Source organism: Balaenoptera musculus, chromosome 6 (assembly GCF_009873245.2).
Source record: "Balaenoptera musculus isolate JJ_BM4_2016_0621 chromosome 6, mBalMus1.pri.v3, whole genome shotgun sequence".
NCBI classification, from domain to species: Eukaryota; Metazoa; Chordata; class Mammalia; order Artiodactyla; family Balaenopteridae; genus Balaenoptera; species Balaenoptera musculus.
In genome coordinates this window covers 9,303,567-9,323,260 of record NC_045790.1, presented here as the reverse complement: position 1 = coordinate 9,323,260, position 19,694 = coordinate 9,303,567, and the positions used below count along the sequence as shown (strand labels likewise).

General features: G+C 45.7%; 1 long non-coding RNA gene across 1 annotated transcript; it reads right to left on the bottom strand.

The window, feature by feature from the left end:
• Positions 1 to 3,121: 3,121 nt before the first annotated feature.
• LOC118896449 lies at positions 3,122 to 15,770 on the bottom strand. Its single transcript, XR_005020178.1, has 3 exons — positions 15,692 to 15,770; positions 3,353 to 3,417; positions 3,122 to 3,197 (listed from the first exon to the last, which is right to left on the bottom strand). It is a non-coding gene; the product is annotated as an uncharacterized LOC118896449 (long non-coding RNA).
• Positions 15,771 to 19,694: the final 3,924 nt, after the last annotated feature.

Here is a 19,694-nt window from a genome sequence, read left to right as displayed (position 1 = left end):
GAACGAGCAGGGCAGCAGGAGCTCTGCAGCGGCTGCCAGGGCAGGGCAGGGCGCGCGGCCGCAGCCTTTACCTCGCTCGCCGAGTCCAGGCGCAGCCGGGCCGGGCGTGCCGCAGGGGCTGGCTGCCGGGGTCCGGGGCCAGGATCTGGGGAATCAGCCTTCCGGAACTCGGCTGCTGCAGTCCTCTCGCTCAGGTCCCAAGTGGTGGAGGGGAAAAAGAAAAAGGGGGGGGGGAAGGAAAAAAACACCCATAAGACCGAGGCCCATCTGGCCCCTCATCAGCTTTGTCAAGTCTTGCATACGCTAAAATGCTAATGACCTAGATAGCTCATGCAAAATGCAGCAGGGAGGGAGGGAGCGAGGGAGGTAGGAGGGAGGAAGAGAGTGAAGGGGGGGCATAGAGAGGGAGGAGGAGACGGAGGGGAGGGGAGGGGGAGAGAGAGAGGGAGGGAGGGGGAGAGAGAGAGGGAGGGAGGGGGAGAGAGAGAGAGAAGGGGGGAGAGAGAGAGAGAGAGAATATCTGTGTCTTCGAAACACCCCTACCACTCTCCCCACCCCACCCCAAACTGTCAACGGGCTTTACCAGGTGAAGGGTGGGCACAAATTTAAAAGTCACTCTTGCCTAATGTGCTGGATCCCTGGGTTTCCCCCCCACCCCCGGAAAAATAGGGGGAGAGGGCCAGAGAATGAGAATCCCCAAAACCAAAGGGATAATAAGACATTATTTTCAGCCCCTTCCCTCCATGCCCTCCTCTACCTCTCCACTCTGTTTACACACAAATCCAGACGCCTCCTTAAGTGTGTACATGGACATATCAATTTTTCATCAATTTCTCAGAGCTCCTATCAACAGACATCAGTATTCTCATCCCCAGCAAAACCCATCCTGTGAACCCAAAGGGGGGTTAAAACAGACCCCTTCTTTTCACCCTCCTCCTCCAGCTGGCCCATCCCCGCTCGCGTCCCCCTCCCGCCACTATTCCCTTAGCCCTCCAGCCATCATCTCCGGCTTCTACTCTTTTCTAAGCCTTCTGCCCCCCAGTCTCCTCTCCAACACCCGGATCTCCAGAGGGTGAGGCAGGGAGCAGGAAAGCCAAGTTGAGTCTACCTGATCTCCCACAATTCTGCTCCCATTCCCAGAAAACAAACAGACAAACAAGCAAACGCAACTCCTCCCCAACAACGACACTGTCCAAGCACACCAAAAGGATAAATAAAATTCAGTTCGAATACCCTCAGAGGTCCGCACGCCGGGCGGGCCCCCTACCGCACGGGAGATCACTCGTATTCCGGAGCCAGCGCTCCGGCGAATCCCTTCTGGCGAAACCCAAAGTGCTTTGTCCGGGGTGGGGGGGGGTCTATTCAGGGTCTTCTTCTCTCTGTTCTTCTTTTTAAGAGACTGGTCGCAGTCCGCAGCGTTCCAACGAAAGGCAGTAGATCTACTGGAATAAAAGGGATCAAGATAATGTACAGGCAGAAGAATGAGGGAGGGATACGGAGAGGCAAAGGAAGTCCGCATCTAGGGAGCGGCCGCCGGGGCCCAGCCCGAGTGGCTGCCTTCGCCGGGGAAGGGGCGGGCGGAGGGAAGGCGCTGGTGGTCGCTCCCCTTGGCAGGAGGAAATGATAACCATGATAAGAAGCGTCATGGTGATGATCATGAGCATGATAAAAAAATTCAGAATCTCCCTTTGGTGAGCCAGAGCATGCGTGCAGGGCGGACTGCACTGCTGGCGGCGGCGGCGCCGGGGGGAAGGAGCGCAGAGCAGAGCAGGAGGCAAAGGTTGCAGCGGCAGCACCCTCAGATGAATAATAATAACGCGCAGCGCAAGTTGCGGTTTAGCCTGGAAATCCAGCCCTCCGCGTGAACTCACGTCGAGGGCGGATTGCAGGGGATGGGGAAGAAGGGGGAGGGGGAGGGGACGGAGGAGGAGGGAGGGGCAGCAGGGGAGAGAGGAAGGCAGAGAGGGACAGAGAGAATTTGGAGCCTTTTAATTTATCTTACCAAGCCCCAATCTCGCTCGCCATCCTCTTCGGGTGAGGTCCTTTTGAAAAATTATTTTTCCTTTAACGGATTATTCAGCTAAAAGAAGCCACATCTGCTGACTGTACCGAAAACAAGAGGATTAGAAGCCGGTCCACAGAGCCGGGCCCGCAGCCCCCCGCCCCCTCTCTGCACCAGCACACGTCATTCTCACTGCCCCCGGGTACCTCCCTCTCCTGCTTGCTTGGGGAGAGCTGCGCCAAGGAAAATGCGGATTTGGGGAAAGTGACAAGTGGGAGCGCTCGGAAGGGCGGGAAAACCAAGGCGGGAGGTGGCGATTCGCACCCGCACATTCACACGCGCTTCCGTTTATCCGTTTCTATCCTGGGAGAAGGGGGCGCTTTCGCCGTGCCCACACGCGCGGCACCTGCAGTGGTCAGTGCCCTCCCTCCCTGACGTAACCCGCACCGGTCCCGGGACGACTCCGCTCAGCGGCCCGGGCCAGCAAACCCACACCTGGTCCTCCGCCCCGCTACCCTTCCTCCGCTTCCTACCCGGCGGGTGGTCCACCCCCTGTCTCTCCTGCTTTGGCAAATGGAGTGGGGGGTGCTCAGGGCACCGCACGCCCTCTGCTTCTAACCCCAGGCCGGAGGCGCGGGACGAGGGTTTCCGCGGGACGCGGCTCGGGCGAGGCCCGGGGCGGGGTGGCTGGGGGGCTGCGGCGGAGGCGGTTGACATCACTGCGGAGAGCGCGCGGCTCTCCCGCCGCTGCGGCGACCGGAGGGCTTTTGCGCCTCCCCCCACCTTCCCTTTCCCCCAGCCGGAGCCTCTGAGTCGGGGCAGGACGGCGGCGGGGGTGGGGAGAGGGGTTGTCGTGAGCCGGGGGGTGCGGGGAGGTAGTCCCATCCCCCGCCCCCTCGCAGTCAAGGTGAACGTGAAGGAGAGCGGGCGCGCGTGCCCACGCCTCTGGGTACGTGCGCGCGCCCCTCCTGGCTCCCGGCCGCGCTGCCCGCGGCGCCCTCCCGCCGGCCCGCCCGCCCGCGCCGCGCCGCCGGGGCCAGATGGACGCCCGGGATTAGAGCGCACACAAGTGCGTCTCCACGTCCGGCCGCCACCCGTCCCGCGAACGTTTAGACTCACTTCGGGAGGCGCCTTTTGTTGTGCTGGTGTGTGCCCCGTGTGGAGTGTTTTTCCGGGAGCGCGGGGTTAGCTTGGCCTTAAGGAAGGACTCAAAATGAATAATCTGTCCATTAGAACAAAACCCCCAAACACCCCCGCCCCGACCCCCCCAACACAAACCCAGCGCCAGCAAGGAGAAATCTTCGGTCTTTCCCGGGAGCCGGTTCAGCAGCCGCGGGAGTCAACCCTCACCCCGGCGATGTCCGCACACGCAGGGCCCATCTGCTTCCCCTACTCAGGCTTTTCTTCTTTGATGACTTAAAAAAAGAAAGAAAGAAAGAAAAGAAAAGAAAAGAGAAAGAAAAATCTAAGCGTTCCTTGGGCAGCGCTGGATTCAGAGCAACGAGCGATGGGTAGAAAGAACAAGCCCCTGACAGCGACAAGCAGCTCCTCAAATCAGATGGCCCGCGCGCGGCGGCCGGGAGCCGTCCTGCGGGGTCGCCGCAGATGCGCGCCCACCGTGCGGGAACCGTCCCAATGAACGGTGACCCTGGGCTCGGCCCTGCTCGCTCCCAGGCCATTTCGGTTCTTGTTAATTATTGGGTGTTTGCCTCATTAAAAGAAGAATAGCAATCACACAACCTCTTAGCACTGGGTTTTTGCTTCCAACAATGTACCACGAGAAGCTTAAAAATAAACAGTTTTTGTAAATTCCAAGAAGCGGAAAGCTTTGCTTTATATTGAGAGAGAGACAGACAGGGAGAGATAGAGATAGAGAGAGGAGAGGAAAAGAATATAAAACATCCCTGCAGCAGATTTTTAATTTCTGACGACTGTAGTTTGTCTTTCCAAGATCCCCGGAAAGGGGATCTCTTTACGGGGAAAACTTACCATTCTGATAACGTTGCCCGCAAACTAAAATACTTTTCTGGTGGAAAAACTATATTGGCGGTCGCTTGGCTCAAGACTGCCACCATTTTGATAAGGGTTTTAGATTCAGGACTATGTGTTTCCTATTCACTAAGGATTCTTTAAGCAAGCAGTCCCTGAACACCTTCTACGTGGAGGCATGGGGCTGCGACTTGAGTTCTAGGTTGCTTGACTGAAGGGCAGCAGGACACACCGCTGCTGCCCTTTCCTTGGTTTTTCTTAAAGGCCTGGTTTTGTTTTACTTGAGGACGGTTTCAGTGCGGTCCTCCTGCGCCGTTGCTGCAATGCAGGATATCTGCTCTCTCATCTTGCGGCATGGGGGGAGGGGAGCAGAGAGATGGTTTTGTAACAGGCTCTGCAGGCCTGAGTAGGAACGCCTTAAATGATGAGCCCCGGGTTTAAACAGAAAAGAAAAGAAAAGAAAGAAAAGAAAAAAAAGCCGCTGATGTTGAATTAATCGTTAGAGCATACCCCTGGGGCTTTCTCCAACGAGGGGGTCACGAGTCCTTTCCCCTCCCCCCAGTCACAGATTTCATATCTGTTTTTAAACAGTCTGATCAGATGCTGGGACATTTGTGATGGCTTCTTAAAACCTAAACCCTTGGGCTTAAGAGCTGTCTATACTCCTGATCAAACTCACCCCAAATACTAACACGTTAAGAAATTACATTGTAAAACCTTCCCAAATCCGATTGACCGGGCTGCTTGGGGCCCATATGGCTAGACAGCTGTGCCGCTCCACGTGAAAAGACACCACTGCCCCTCGGATGGTATAAAGCAGGGGTTCCCCAGAGAGCTCAGACATGACCTAAGTATTAGCTTAGCCTGGGGTGAAGACTGAGTTAAATCTCTCTCTTCTTGGAGGTTAAAATAAAGACAACAACAAAAATCACAAGAGGTGCACTTTTGAATTCACTGTAAATTGCATGCCTCCCGCTGGTCCCACCAAAGGAAGGGGAGAAGACCAGAGAAACAAACTCTCTCCATCTTACCACAAGCATGACGTTAGGCAAACTGAAGACACGGGAGACTGGAAAGAAATATATTATTTGCCAAGCGTACCATGTGTTGGTGACATTTGTGGTTCCCTGTTCAGAGAAGCAGGGTTCTGACCTCAGCCGATACCTCAGTGTTAACCGTAAAGAACAGCCATCAGAGCGCAATTTCCATGGTGAGAAGATGAAACCGTGCTTTAAAAAGGAAAGCCCATTATGAAATGCAGCCGGATTTAATTTTTAATATGATGGCGGATCCTCTAACGCATTCTTTGCTGGTGTTTGCATTCAGGAGGAATGATTCATCCTGTGGCAGAAATCAAAATAACACTCTGCAGTACTTTGAAATGGGCTCCTCGCTTTTAAAGGTGTCCTGAAATAGAATATTCTATAACCTTCAAGTTGTGGCTGGAGAAACTGAATACAAAACTCGGTCCCTACTGAAGTGTTCAGGCTAGATAAGAAACAGGCCTGTTCTTACTTATCTGTGTGTGCATTCACATGCTGCGTCCTCCAGACTCCTACTTCTCTTCAGGCCTTAAATATTTTAAAATAAGGAAGAGGGGAAAAAAAAAAAAAACCCCAAAACCCTCACAAATCAACCTGGAGAGTGAAATGGGGGAAAAAACATACTGGCTAGAGGATTAGATTCATAAGCTCTGAGTCCAAAGTCAGTCAACATTGTTTTGGAGAAATTATTTCAATAGTGAAACTACATCCTTTGAAAGCTTTACATGGATTTAGCAGATACTGAAGTGTTCCTTTACTGTCACTTCACATCTTTGGAAATAGTGACAGATAGTTCTGCAGTGACTGTGGCTTTAAAAAATAAAGCAATTTTGGAGACATTATTTGAATGGCATAACCAATGAGGGAACCCTGGAGATCATTTGGTTTCCTTCTTACTCGAATAGAAGAGGAAAACAAGGCCTAGAGAGAAGGAAAAATTGCTTCTACATATCATGTGGATGGTTTGTAGCAAATTCAGTGGTAAAGTTAAGAACAAAACCCATTCATTTTTTTGCCTGTATGTTTTTCTCATATCATATTTGAACTTTAGGTTTTCTTATGATTTTGAAAGTAAAAGCCCACCTACCCTAGCAAGTCCATTTAGTGTGTAGCTTGGATTTAATTTTGAAATGCAAGTTTTTCTATTTCGATTTCTCTAGTTTTAGGGATATTTCAGAACAAATTTAGGAAAATACACACTGCCAACCTCTTGTGGCTCCGGAAGGATAGAGCAAGAGCCACACAAAAGTATCTGAGCCTTTGGTCGAGTGAATTAAGTGCCACAACATGCCTAGAAGATAATCACATGAAAGCCAGAGCTGGAGGTTTTGAGGAAGGACCCCCAGGACAGAGGTCTGGCAAACAGCATCCTTTCATAATCGTTTTGGGGGAAGGATGAGGCATGTGGCAGGAGTCTCTGACACAGATCTAGTTTATCAGGTGGCAGTTACAAAGTCAATTTGTTTTGTTTCTGCATTATTTAATAAATTATTCATATTGTACAAAAAAGGAATTTTGGGGAAAAAAGAAACCCCAAAAGTAAAGTAAACTGTGGCATGATGAAGATGACTTCTATGACCTTGGGCAAGTTAGTCACTCTATCATAGAGGACATGAAACCTCTTCTTCAACAGGAGAAGCTTGGAGTAGTTGGTTTCTAAAGTCCCTTTCAACACAAAGAGTGTATGATTCTGTTGTTTAAAAAAAGAAAATCCACATGTTCCTGAGTCTGGAAAATACTGTTTTCCTTCTAAGATCCACCTGGCAAGTACTGTTCAGGGCCTGAAAAGTTGAACACAGAAAGCTTCAAGAAGTGTTGTGTGTGTGTTTCAATGACATTCATCTGAAAGTACAACCCTCTTTATTCTTGATGACTCTCTGGGTCAGGAGAAGGTCCCTGTATCAGGCGAAAGCATTTTTCTATCGCACTTAGAATCCCTCAGCACAGTGTAAATGTCTGCCTCTTGTGCCTTCACAGAAGCAGATCCAAGCTGAGCCCTGTAGCAGATTTAAAAGCCCTCCCCTTTAGCTCCATCCTGACCTAGATTGTAGGAAGAAGACTAATGATTCATTTGCAATGCTTATGATGGGCATCTACTGGCAGGGTCCTCCCTCCCCCTTGTTCAGAAAGAAACCCCTGTTACCCTTATCATCTGATATTACCACAGGTAAATATTTTTGTTTAAATTGCTACATAGGGCATGAGGCTATTTCCTAATGAATTATCTGCCCCAGGGAGATCTATAACTTGCCAGTGCTTCAGGCAATTTTTAGCATGTGTCAGATTGTGTTTGCACTGGAGAATTTGGACTGTTTTTTTTTTTTTTTTTTGGTGCGGGCAAACTATCTGGTGTTTCTTTTCGTCTTTATGCAGAGATATACAATTCAACATACCTTTACAAAGAGAAAAGCCTTGTTTGTGTTTAAGAGTCTGACGGGAGCACGTAAGCAGTGTTCTTACACGTAAAGGATCAGATCGTGGAGAGGAAATAATGTTGGTACTCGTATGTTGGATACTGTTTTAATGCAAACTGGACAAGGCTTTCTTTGAGTTTCATTTAGAGGCAGCTACCCTGTACTATAAGTTATGAAACCAGCGCATTACCCTTGGAAAAATGGTCCTGACTAATAAATAATGAGATGCCCATTGGTGTGTTCATTACATATACAGATTTGAAGCAGAATTAGTAGAAATTACTGAAATGGAAATCTTGTCAATCACAAATGAGACAGCTGACAAGTCAGAGCAAAAAAAAAAAAAAAAAAAACCCAAATGTGATTCATATCTTGTAGGATTGTGTCTGAGGATGATTTAAATAAATTTGGACATTAGGTGGTGATAAGACGAAAATGAAAAATAGCATCCAGTTGGGCAAAAAGACTGTGGTAGGCCTGGGGGAGTGTGAAAAAAAAAGGAAAGGGGAAAGGGGAGAACGAGGGGGTCGCTTGTTTGTAATGACTGAATGAAGAGATGAAATTTAGAATATTTATTTCCCAGTAGCCGACACTCAGGAGACATTCAACTATGTTTTATAAAATAAAATCAGTGTCCCTTCTGTGTTGAGCAGCATCAAACAGATTATCTGCATATATAACTCTGCTGGGAGGCCACAGAATCGTCAGCTAGAAGCACAGTGCAAAGTCGGTTTACTTCCCATCTTTAATTTCCAAATGTGGTAAACAGGCATTTAAAAACACTGTATGTAAAACAAAGAGCCACTGCATGCCAGGCAGCTACGAGCCAGGCACAGTGCTGTTTAGGTGTTTTCCTTATATGATCTAACTCTCACAGCCTTACTAACTCCATTTTAAAAGGAGAGGTGACTGCTTCCCCGAGTGGTTAAACGACTTTCTGAAGTGCATAAGCTGGAACTGGAATCCAGTTATGACCAGCCTCAAAGACTCCGTGCCGCAGGCTTCCCAAAAGAAACAAGAACAGAGTTATATAATGTAAAGTTGCTATAAAAAAAAAAAAACGGTAAGCGTTTGTCCTGCCTCCTGTACCAAGTTGAAGCGAGCAGTGTGAGACTGACAGAGCAGATGAGAAACACCACTCAAGATAATTTTTCCTGCTAAACTCTGTAGTACACTATGCAAATATGATTGCAAAAGTGGAACGCTATCAACACTTTAATGCTAGATATCTTTCAAAGATGATACTTAGAGTAATCAACATAAACTTAGTATACCGTATCCTAAATAATAAAAATGTTGGCTTGCATCATTATGACATCTTAGTACAACCTAGAAAGCCTATCTGGATGATATGTAGTGATAATAACATTCTACATTCAAACAGCATCTCAACAGTCACAGCGTTTTGTCACCTGGGGTGGGGTGGGGGAGGGGAGGCAGAAGATAGAGAAGGACTTAGGGGCTCTTTTGGGGGCAGAGTGCCCGGGGAAATTCTTGGGATGGAGGATGGTAAATCAACGAGAACATACTTCCATTTGGTTCTGGGAGGTCTCCTGCTTCCTGTCTCCCCCAAGGCAGGACTGATAAGCAAGACCCCTGCTCGGCAGAGATGTTTCCTGTTTTTGGTGCATGACTGGATACCCTGAGCTGGTCCTAAGCAACAACAACAACAAAAACAAAAACAAAAAAAAGGAAGAAAGAAATAAAGAAAGAAGGAAAGAAAGAAAGAAAGGAAGGAAGGAAGAAAAGAAAAGCCAAACAGTGGACTGAAGCAAGTGATGGAAAAGGTAGGAGGGAAGAGAAAAAAATGATGGGAATTGAGTTTTTATTTCTTTCTTTGTTTCTCTGTTTAATATATATTTTTAAATTATTGAGCTGACCCAGGACAGGAAACGACGGCATTTTATTCCAAATTCTTCAGCTTGTCATATGTCAACAACCACAATATCACCAAGACTTCCCTGTCTGGTAGAGAAGCTAGCATGCTCACAGAATGCTGCCTGCATGGGGTGGGCTACTGGCCTGGGAGCCAGGAGGCCTGGCTTCTAGTTCTCGGTTTGCTGCAGTAACCTTGGACAAGGGTGCAGGGGTTGGACCCAGAGCTCCAACTTTCCTTTGTTCTGTTCCCTGCTCCCCGCTCATAAGGCTCTCTCCTGATGCTTGCAGGACAAGATCCCAACTCTGAAACTGTCACCGCACTACGTTTATTCTCCTCAGGGAATTTTAAAAGGCTGTAACATCAATTAACAGCATTTTGGGAACCCCTAAGCCAGTGAGAGATGGTTGGGGGAGACAGAGGAGGCTTTCCTGGCACTTCTGAAATTGTGCTGGTTTTGCGTGGGTCCTTGTCCTCTTCTACTACAGAGGGTGGACATTGTAGGAGAACAAGCGGGGGTCTTGGGCCCAAGACAGACGCCAGACCACATTCCAGCTTCCGGCTCCACCAGCTACCTGCTCAGTGACTTTGGCTAGTTTTTCACGTGCAATATGAGGAGGATGGTAATGCCGACCTCGCAGGGCTAGTGTTTACTGAGAGAACACCCAATAAATGCCAGTTTTGTACTTCTCTTTCTGCCTTCTCTCTAAAAGGGGGGCCAGGGATGATCCCTGCTCTGTCATCCCCTCCACCTCCCCAGTAAAAGAGGATGCAGGGATGTGGGCAGGGAAAATGCAATGCCACGTGCTGTGAGATCCATGGCTGGCACCAGTCTGAGCAGAGGGGGACGTGGGGAAGGATTATTTTATGATGCATCCTGCAGTTGACCCACAAGATTCTGACTGAACAAACAATGTGAAACAGCACATTGTGAAATAGGGAGAAATACAGCTACGAACTCCTCCTGAATCCTGGGGGAACGTTTTGGAATCTTGAGGGTCTCAGAAGCTCCCACAGAAATGGAGCTTGAGCAGGTGGGGGACGTTGCCTACTTGACCTGACCGGCAGTCTTGGCCCTGTTGTGTGTGGCGTGGTCAGAGGTGGAAGAGAAGCTTAGAGCTAGAAGATGAGGACACTGAGACCCAGAGGAGTGAAGCACGTTTCCGTGGCTCCCCAGTTACTAGGTGGTTGGAATCAAAGAGAAAAGGGGGGCAGAGGAGGGTCCAGGTGAGAAGAGGTAGAATTCTATGCTGGGGGAATTTGGAGAGTCTGCTGACTTGCTTTCTCACTAGGCCTGAGCACAGCTCTGACAGAACCCCAAGCTTCTGAGGTTCTCTTTTAGATGGATAATAGCTATACCTACCTCAGAGTGTGGTCACCAGGATAAAATGGCACAGTGCACAAGAGGCACAATACAATGCCTTGTCATAGTAAGTGCTCAACGATATTAGCTGAAGGCATTTTTTTACCTCAAAAAAAAAAAAAAAAAAAAAAAAAGAAACGCAGCCATGATGCTATTGGCAAAGAAAGACTGTTAGTGTAATTGGCTTTCTTCTTAGTGAAAAAACCAGAGAAGTTCCCCGAGGTCTGTGGTAATGACATCACCATTAATGGCAGAGGAGGCCAATTGTAACCACGTTTTCCAAGGGTCAAAGTGACTCTCTTTCTTTTGGAGAACTGACCCTTAAAGTTAGGGTCTGTTTTCAAGGAAGTGACAGCCTGCAGTAACTACTTTATCATCATTTCACTTCTGGTACAATCTATCAGCAGGAACACAAGGAGACATTGAAGACTTTAGCTGTGGATGTGAAGTTCTTTGGGGATGTCTGGGAGAGACAAGATGAAATTTAGGACTTGTTTTATGTGATGGAACAGCACAGACTGAGTGAGAGAAAGAGTCAATTTTTAACATTCTAAGGGAGACATTGTAAAAAGCATTCATAGACATCTTCTTAAATAGCAGGGTCTTAGACCGTTAATTTCTGGCAGTAAGAAACCTGAAAACCTCCTGGAAATTAACACCTAAAAATTTTAGATAAGATATATGAATATTCTTTTAATTGCATAGTAGAGCTTGAAGGAAATAAACATAACTGGACAAGAAATAAAATCTAGCTATATGCTCTTCCTAAGAGTTGCATCCAAAACATGGAGCAAAAAGGCTGAAAGGAAAAAAATGAGAAAAGAAATAGTAGGTAAATACTAACCAAAAGAAAACTGAGGTAGTTTATTAAAGTCATATGAAATAGACTTGAAGACAAAGACATTATTAGTGATAAAGATGGTCTCCACATGATGAACAATTTAAAAAGGACAATTAAGTAGAAGAATAATTCTAAACTTGTATGCCCCTAGAAACATAGCTTCAAAATATAAAAAGCAAAAAGTGAAGCAATTTTAGGAAGAAAATGACAAATTGGAAATGATAGTAAGAGATTTTAATGCATCTCTCTTGGCAATTGATAAAAACAGTTGGAAAGGATCTAGAAGATTTGAACAACACACTCTCAAGCTTGCTTTAATGGACAGGCTTGGAAACCCCTTATCAATAATTAGAAAAATCATGTTCTTTTTGTGCATACATGGGACATTTACAAAACTTGATCATGTGCTAGCTCACAAATGAAGTCCTAACAAATACTATGATATGATGTCATACAGTTTGTTATTTGACCACAATATAATTGAGTAAGAAATGATTAGCAAAAAAACAAACAAAACAAAAAAACCCCCACCTGCTTCTCTCCATGCATTTGGGGGAAAAAGACATTTCTAGATAACTCACTGGTTCAAGAAGAAAGCATATTATAGTTAATTAATTAATTAACTAAAATACTACATATCAAGATTGTGTGTCTTACAGTTATAGAAATACCTAAAGGAGAACTGATAGGCTTAAAATACTTATATTAGTAAAGAAGAAAGACCAAAGGTTAATGATCTAAGTGTCCAATGGAAGAAGTTAAGAAAAAAGAAAAACAGAGTAAGCCCAAAGAAAGGAGAAGAAAAAAATAATGACAGGGAAAAAAGGTGGTGAGATTCAGACTCTAATACCATCCAGAATAGGTCCATGGCTAGTTTATGGATGAGAAACACGCCTCCACTGCAAATACCTATCCCTCCCAGCGGAATATATTCTCTCTCCTCTGAAGGCCCTTCTCACCAAATCTGCACCATCTTTGCAGTGGACTAAAGCTGTGTCTTGTTCTTCTCTGTAGGTTGTACATCTAGCGTAGGTGCTCAGCAAGTCCATTCAATGACTTTTCCCTTGGAGTAATTTGCTTATTTACCCCCTTTGCTAGATTGTAAACTCTTCGAGGCAGAAACTAGATCTTTCTCCTCTCTGCTCCTCCACAACATGTGAGCCAGGACTTGTGCAAAGGAGCCACCTGATACTGAAATGTGTTTGAAGTTGCATTGAGTTTGTAGACAGAGCATTAGCTAATAGGCTGGAAGAGAAATGGAAGAAGGAAGGTGGGAGTGATTTCTGATTCTTTCAGACTTGGGAATCTGATTGTATTTAGAACAAGCTATTGCTGACCTTCAGCACAGAAAGAAATTTCCTGATGCCTGGGTGTGATTTTGAGACTTCTTAAGAAACTTAAAAAAAAAAAAAAATTCCTAAACTCTCCATTGGAGAGGGAACACATTCCTTTCTGATTCCTGTTTGTGATGGGGATGAATGAGTGATTAGGGGTAGAAGGTTTTAGAGCTGGATGCTACCTAGGTTTCAGATCCCCTCTACTTTTTTTTATTGTGATGGTAAGATATCCATAACATAAAACTTACCATTTTAGCCATTTTAAACTGTACAATTCAGTGACATTAAGTACATTCATAATGCTGTGCAACTACCACCATTATCCATTTCCAGAAGTTTTTCATTAATTATCCCAAACAGAAACTTTGTGCCCACTACTTTTTAACTGTGCAATTTTGCCAGTTTCTTCATCCGCAAATCAGGGCTCATCATATTTTCTCCTGAATAGGATTATTATCTGGATTAAATGATGTAATGCATGAAAACTGCTTAGCATAGTGCCTGGCACTGTGTTTTATTGGGTAAGTACTCAACAAATGTTAAAGAAAAGAGCAAGGAGAGAGGAAATTCAGATCCTTTAGAGCTGAGAGGGAGGTTCGAGATAAAGCGTACGTAGTTCATGGAAAGCATGCTGGACAGCGTATTGATGGGGCTAGTCTAGAACCATACCTGTTGACAGATAACCTCTCCAGGCTCAAAGCTGTGGGACTGGAGGAGACTATCTCTAAAATTCCTTCCATAATTCAAAAAGAGTCATGTACCAAAATGTTCATTGCAGCTCTATTTACAATAGCCAGGACATGGAAGCAACCTAAGTGTCCATCAACAGATGAATGGATAAAGAAGATGTGGCACATATATACAATGGAATATTACTCAGCCATAAAAAGGAACAAAAATGAGTTATTTGTAGTGAGGTGGATGGACCTAGGGACTGTCATTCAGAGTGAAGTAAGTCAGAAAGAGAAAAACAAATACCGTATGCTAACACATATATATGGAATCTAAAAAAAAAAAAAAGGTCATGAAGAACCTAGGGGCAAGACAGAAATAAAGATGCAGACCTACTAGGGAATGGACTTGAGGACACGGGGAGGGGGACGGGTAAGCTGGGACAAAGTGAGAGAGTGGCATGGACATATATACACTACCAAACGTAAAATAGATAGCTAGTGGGAAGCAGCCGCATAGCACAGAGAGATCAGCTCGGTGCTTTGTGACCACCTAGAGAGGTGGGATAGGGAGGGTGGGAGGGAGGGAGATGCAAGAGGGAAGAGATATGGGGACATATGTATATGTATAACTGATTCACTTTGTTATAAAAGCAGAAACTAACACACCATTGTAAAGCAATTATACTCCAATAAAGATGTTAAATAAATAAATAAATAAATAAATAAATAAATAAATAAAAATAAAATTCCTTCCACCACCAGCACTATACCGGGCATGTCATGGGAACTGAAGAAATGCTTGAATAAATGAATGAATGAACAGGTACGTAAACATTTCAGCGCTCACAGGGAGGATAGAGCTCACTTAGTCTTAGTTGTCAGTTTATCAATGAGAAGACTGAGACTCAGAAAAGTAAAGTAACTGATTCCAGATCACACAATTAGGGGTAGAACTGCATTAAAAAGCTAAGGTTCCTAAGCATATGGTATAATCTTAACTTGAACCAGAACCCAGAAAAATAGGAGAAAAACCTGAGAACACCCGAAAGGCCCATGCAGTGCCTAATTTAGAGTCAAAGTCTCCAAATGTTCTATGACATTTTCCTGCTCTGACTACACATTTGATCCAGAATGTTGCAGATAATTGCTTTTCGTTAAGGAGAGAACATTTCCTTCCATTTCAAGGGCAACGGTCATTCTGGTAAGGAGGATCATAGAAAATAACTATTTTTAAAACCATAATTCTTGGAAGAACTAGGAATTTTTAAAAGGCCAAATATAGCTCGCACCAGGTTTTAACCTCACCCAGCCTAGTTTTACTTGTCAGGTATAAATAATAATACCTCACGAAGCAGCGGTGGGAATTAAATGAGATAAAGAATGTGACGGTCGCTTGCCCAGTGCCTGGCGTAGGCACGATGTTCAGCAAATATTTGTTCCAAGCAAAGGGAGGTATTACTGATGAAGCATGCTCTCCAGCCCTACCAAGAGCCCACTTGACCCTGCTGGGAAGATTTGCTGGTGCTGCGCACACTTTGCTTGCAGTGTGACCCAAAGAATAACCTTGGGGGAGAAGGTAGCCATTAGGACTGGAGCAATTTGTAGCAAACAAGTGCTCCTTTTTGCTGCGGTGCCTCAGGCAGCAGTTAGTCAGAAATGAAGTCCCATGTTTACAGGAAACTTCGAGAAGGGTCTCGGCGACGCTGATGCCATGGCTGCAGTTTTCGGTCTATTCCCAGGGATACGTGTCACTTGGCATAGAGGTGGTCATCTTATACCCAGATAGAGCAGTGGGAAGAATCCTGCACTGGGAGCCAGGACACTGGCTTCTAGACCTGGCCACTCATTAGCTCTGTAATCTCAGGCAAAGGGCTTCACTTCTCTGAACCTCGGGATCCTCTTCTGTGAAACAAGGGTCTGGGAATGCATGATTTCTCTACCTTTCTCCATCTTGACAACACTACGTTCTATTTATTTATTCCACACACAGCTTCCCAAGTATTGCTGCTCACTGAAAATAAGAATGTCCATACACGTGTACAGTCACACACACACACACACACACACACACGCATCCTCTTACACACCAGAATCTTCACCTAGGGAAATAGCACAAAAACCTAACACCCCAGTGAATGGCCATTTTACTCACCACCTTTAGAGTGACATAGCCCAGCTGCTTCTGGACTAGGGCATCATCTTCCTTGTGACCCGACGTTTCTGCTGCCAGATGATGTAGAAATGGTGCAATCTGGCTTCCACCCCCTAGAGCAGCTGCAGCTGTGGCTGCCGCAGCCGCCCGCCTTTTCCACCATGGATGCTGCATCAGCACAGAAGTGCTGAGCACAGCACATTTCTGAGCGTTGGGAGGCAGACTGCATTGCTGCAGAGGGAGGTGGGTTTCCATTCTTCCAAGGGCTATTTCTACCCAGCGAGTTTTAGTGGTGGGAAGAAATTCAACATTGCAACCCCCAGAGGGATGGATTTGAGGAAACTTGGCTTTTGCCAAGATCAAACCCCCCTTGTGAAGTCAGACTCAAGCGTCCGGGATTGTGATCTTGCTTCCTGCTCCAGATATACGCTAAGGCAACACTGGTATTTGTGGATGGAGATAGTGACAGGGTCTTTAAGCATCCTTAAATGCCAGGGGAGATGCCTGGCTTTTTTCTTAAAGAGTGATGTTTCTGTGGGCTTCCAGGGTTCCAGGTGACATCATTCAGCCTGATAGGACGAGATGTGTTTTGTGGTGCCGGCTTTCTTGGCATAATCTTTGGGGAATAGAACAAGGCAGAGCCTGGGACTCATTTGCTGTGGGGGTGGAGTTTGCTTTGTAATCTCCACAGATGTCTCCCTGAACTGCTCACTCAGCTTTTGGGGTGCCAGTTTTATTGGTGGCTAGTCTTTGCTTCCACATAAATTCTGTAGCTGATGGGCTCTGGGAGTTTTTGTCATCCTGACTTTCAGTTTTCTTTTGTTTTTTTCTGGGTTGCATTGGGTCTTCGTTGCTGTGCGCGGGCTTTCTCTAGTTGCGGCGAGCGGGTGCTACTCTTCGTTGCGGTGCGCGGGCTGCTCACTGCGGTGGTTTCTCTTGTGCGGAGCACGGGCTCTAGGTGCGCGGGCTTCAGTAGCTGCAGCACGCGGGCTCTAGAGCGCAGGCTCAGTAGCTGTGGCGCACGGGCTTAGTTGCTCCGCAGTGTGTGGGATCTTCCCAGACCAGGCATCGAACCCATGTTCCCTGCATTGGCAGGCGGATTCTTAACCACTGCGCCACCAGGGAAGTCCTCAGTTTTCTCCTCTGCAGAATAACACCACCCACAGGGTGATCATGAAGAATTTACATGATTTATGGCAACGGTCTGTAAATCTTTTTGAAAATGCTCTCCATCAGTAAAAATTTGTTTGCATGTGTACCCCCAGTGTGTGTATATTTATGTATTTGTAAATTATATAACACACATGTCCTTAGCTAACACCTCAAGTCAAAAAATACGCTAAAGATGAAGTTCATTACTAATGGTAGTGGATGTTAAATGATATTTCAAACACTTGTGACAATTTCAAAAAACCTTGGCCAACTTCTTCTTGGATCTGAATGAGTCATCATTGTTTTGATCTTATAATATGGTTGTGAATGTGGTTGTAATATGGTTGAGCTCTTACTAGGAGTGGAAGTGTCAGCTTCACCTTTTCTTGTTGCTTGTGTTATTAGTATCCACTTTCATTTGGGATTTCTTCACGGGAATCTTTCGAAGCCAAGCATCCACTCTGTGAGTGTGTGGGGTTAGTTTAATTAAAACTAAGATAGTTTGCTCTGCAACTCCACTAAACTCTTCCATGCAGGGAACTCTCACTCTTTCCTCAGGATAACATGTTTCCTGTAAGCGACACCTGGGCTTCTAAAAGTCATCAATGTCAATTCGTATATCAGATATTAATAAAAATTTATTTCTTTCTGATATTTAAGACAAAATAGAGGTTCTGATATTTTCTTTCCTGCACTTCCGTGGAGGGTTCTGCATATCCCCTGGCGTACTTATTTGTACCCTTTTTGGAAACCCCTGACTTGATGGATGTAAATATGCTGTGTAAGCTGCAAGAAGTGACTACATGAAAACCACGGTAAGGATGCATATTCAGAGAAGAATGTCTTCATAGGCAGACCTATTGTTACGTAAAGCTCTAAGGATCTCTGAACACTTTTCCAAGAAGGATCAACCCATTAATGCTCACAATGAGAACAGAATTAGTCATTCCTCCTTTAGAATTGGAGTCCCAGGCAAGTTGGGCTGGTTTCACCTGGATCTTTTTGACTCCAGCTATGCTTTCTGCATGACTATTAGGAACACCTGAGCATAGATCCCAATTCTATATTCTCTGGATTAGAGACCTAAGAGAATGCCCTGGAAGAAGAAAGTTTAGCGTGGGTTTAGTGTGGCTGTAGGATTATAAATGGGAAGAAAGGAAAATGCTTTTGCATCGCAACTTCAGAAGGCTTTGTTGGGTTTCAGAGAACCAGAACTATGGGCCCAGTTCTAGGATTTTGGACAGAATACTTAGAAATTGTTTCCTGGACCCTGAAAAATTCATTTCTTTCTTCAAAAGCAGTTAGGTTGCAGGCTTCTGATATGGAATAAGTGAGGTCCGGTCATATCGGGCATTGAGCCAGAAAAGGTGCTGCTTATCAGCAACCAGACTTTGGGAGACAGAGATGGAATATTCGCAAATTGTGACTTCAGTGAAACTTTCACCTGAAAAGTCTCTGTAGCTCGCCCTGTGATTACATACATGGGAGCTGGGGGTGGGGGAGACTCTTAAGTCATTGTGCCTTTCAGATTTTGTTGGGCATGGAGAAACTCTAGAACCTAGGCTTTCTCTAAAACAGAGTGATAGTCTCTGAAAGTCTCATTGGTCGTTTTCTGGCCTTTTCAAGGGCAGGTGAGAAAGACTGCATCCAGAGAGCAGTCTGGCTTCACCACTGTCTCGGAGGGAGCAGTTCTCTCTGGAGTAAATTTGACTTCAGAAAGAATAATAGGATAGAAGAGACTCAAGGAACCTATGTTATCCAGCTCCAAAGGGAAGGATAAAACAGGAGAGAGAATTAAAAATATATATTCAGTGAAAAATAAATGGCAGCTCAGGGCCTTCTTTCCTAATATGTTCTCTCATAGTAGCAGAATTGTAGCTTGTTACGTATTTCATGGCAAGTCTACTGTTCCCATCTTCCCTTGCTATTAGGTATGGCCATGGGACTTAGTTTTTGTCAATGGAATGTAAGCCACCTCCAGTTTTGTTACTTAAGGTATTGATGTGTCCCCACCATGCTCTCTTTCTCCTTCCCATGACATGAACCCAGACGTTATGGTGACCCAGCTTTGGACGTGTGAATGATGCTGATTCTCTAAGGGATGGCCAAGCAGTGATTGGCTCTCTAAGTAACCTTGTGGAGTAAGGGGGCTGCCCCCTCCCCAAACCTGGGCTACTGCAGTGGATGCCATGGAGTGCTACCTAGATCTCCTCCTTCAGGCCATAAGCACTCTTTCCTCCAGATTTTGGGAACATTGGCTGCTGAAGTCTCACATTTGAATTCTTTTTCAGCAATTACTCTTGGCCAAAGAGAGCTGTCCCACCTGAAGTTCCATTCCCTTCTCCAGGGACAGCCCACATGCAATGACTGGTCAATGCCTGGTCAGTGAAAGGCCTGACCCCTATGCTTCAATTTTGGACAACTCTAAAGGGCATCCCAGCTACAGAGCTCCCTGTGGTATCCGCTGATGCTTCTTTATAATTCCAACAACCTTCTGCCCAGCTGCTCTTCCAGAAAGCACTCCTCAGTAAACCTCTGCCGTGCAAGTCTCCTTAACAGTCTATTTCCTAGGGAATCCAACCCAATATACCACTCACACTGTGACTGTTACATGAGTGAAGGAAAACCCTCTATTCTTTAAGTCTCTGCAGTGTTGGGTTTATTTGTTGCAGCACCTCAAACTTCACCTGAATTCAATTATCGAGTAGTGAGAAATAAAAACTGACTTGAGAATTAGAAGACCTGAATCCTAGTTCTGTTTTTTCCAGGAACTCTTTTTTTTTGACTTTGAACTTCACCTTTCTTGGCCCTAATCTTATCAGCAAAATGAAGGCGTTGGATTAGATCATTT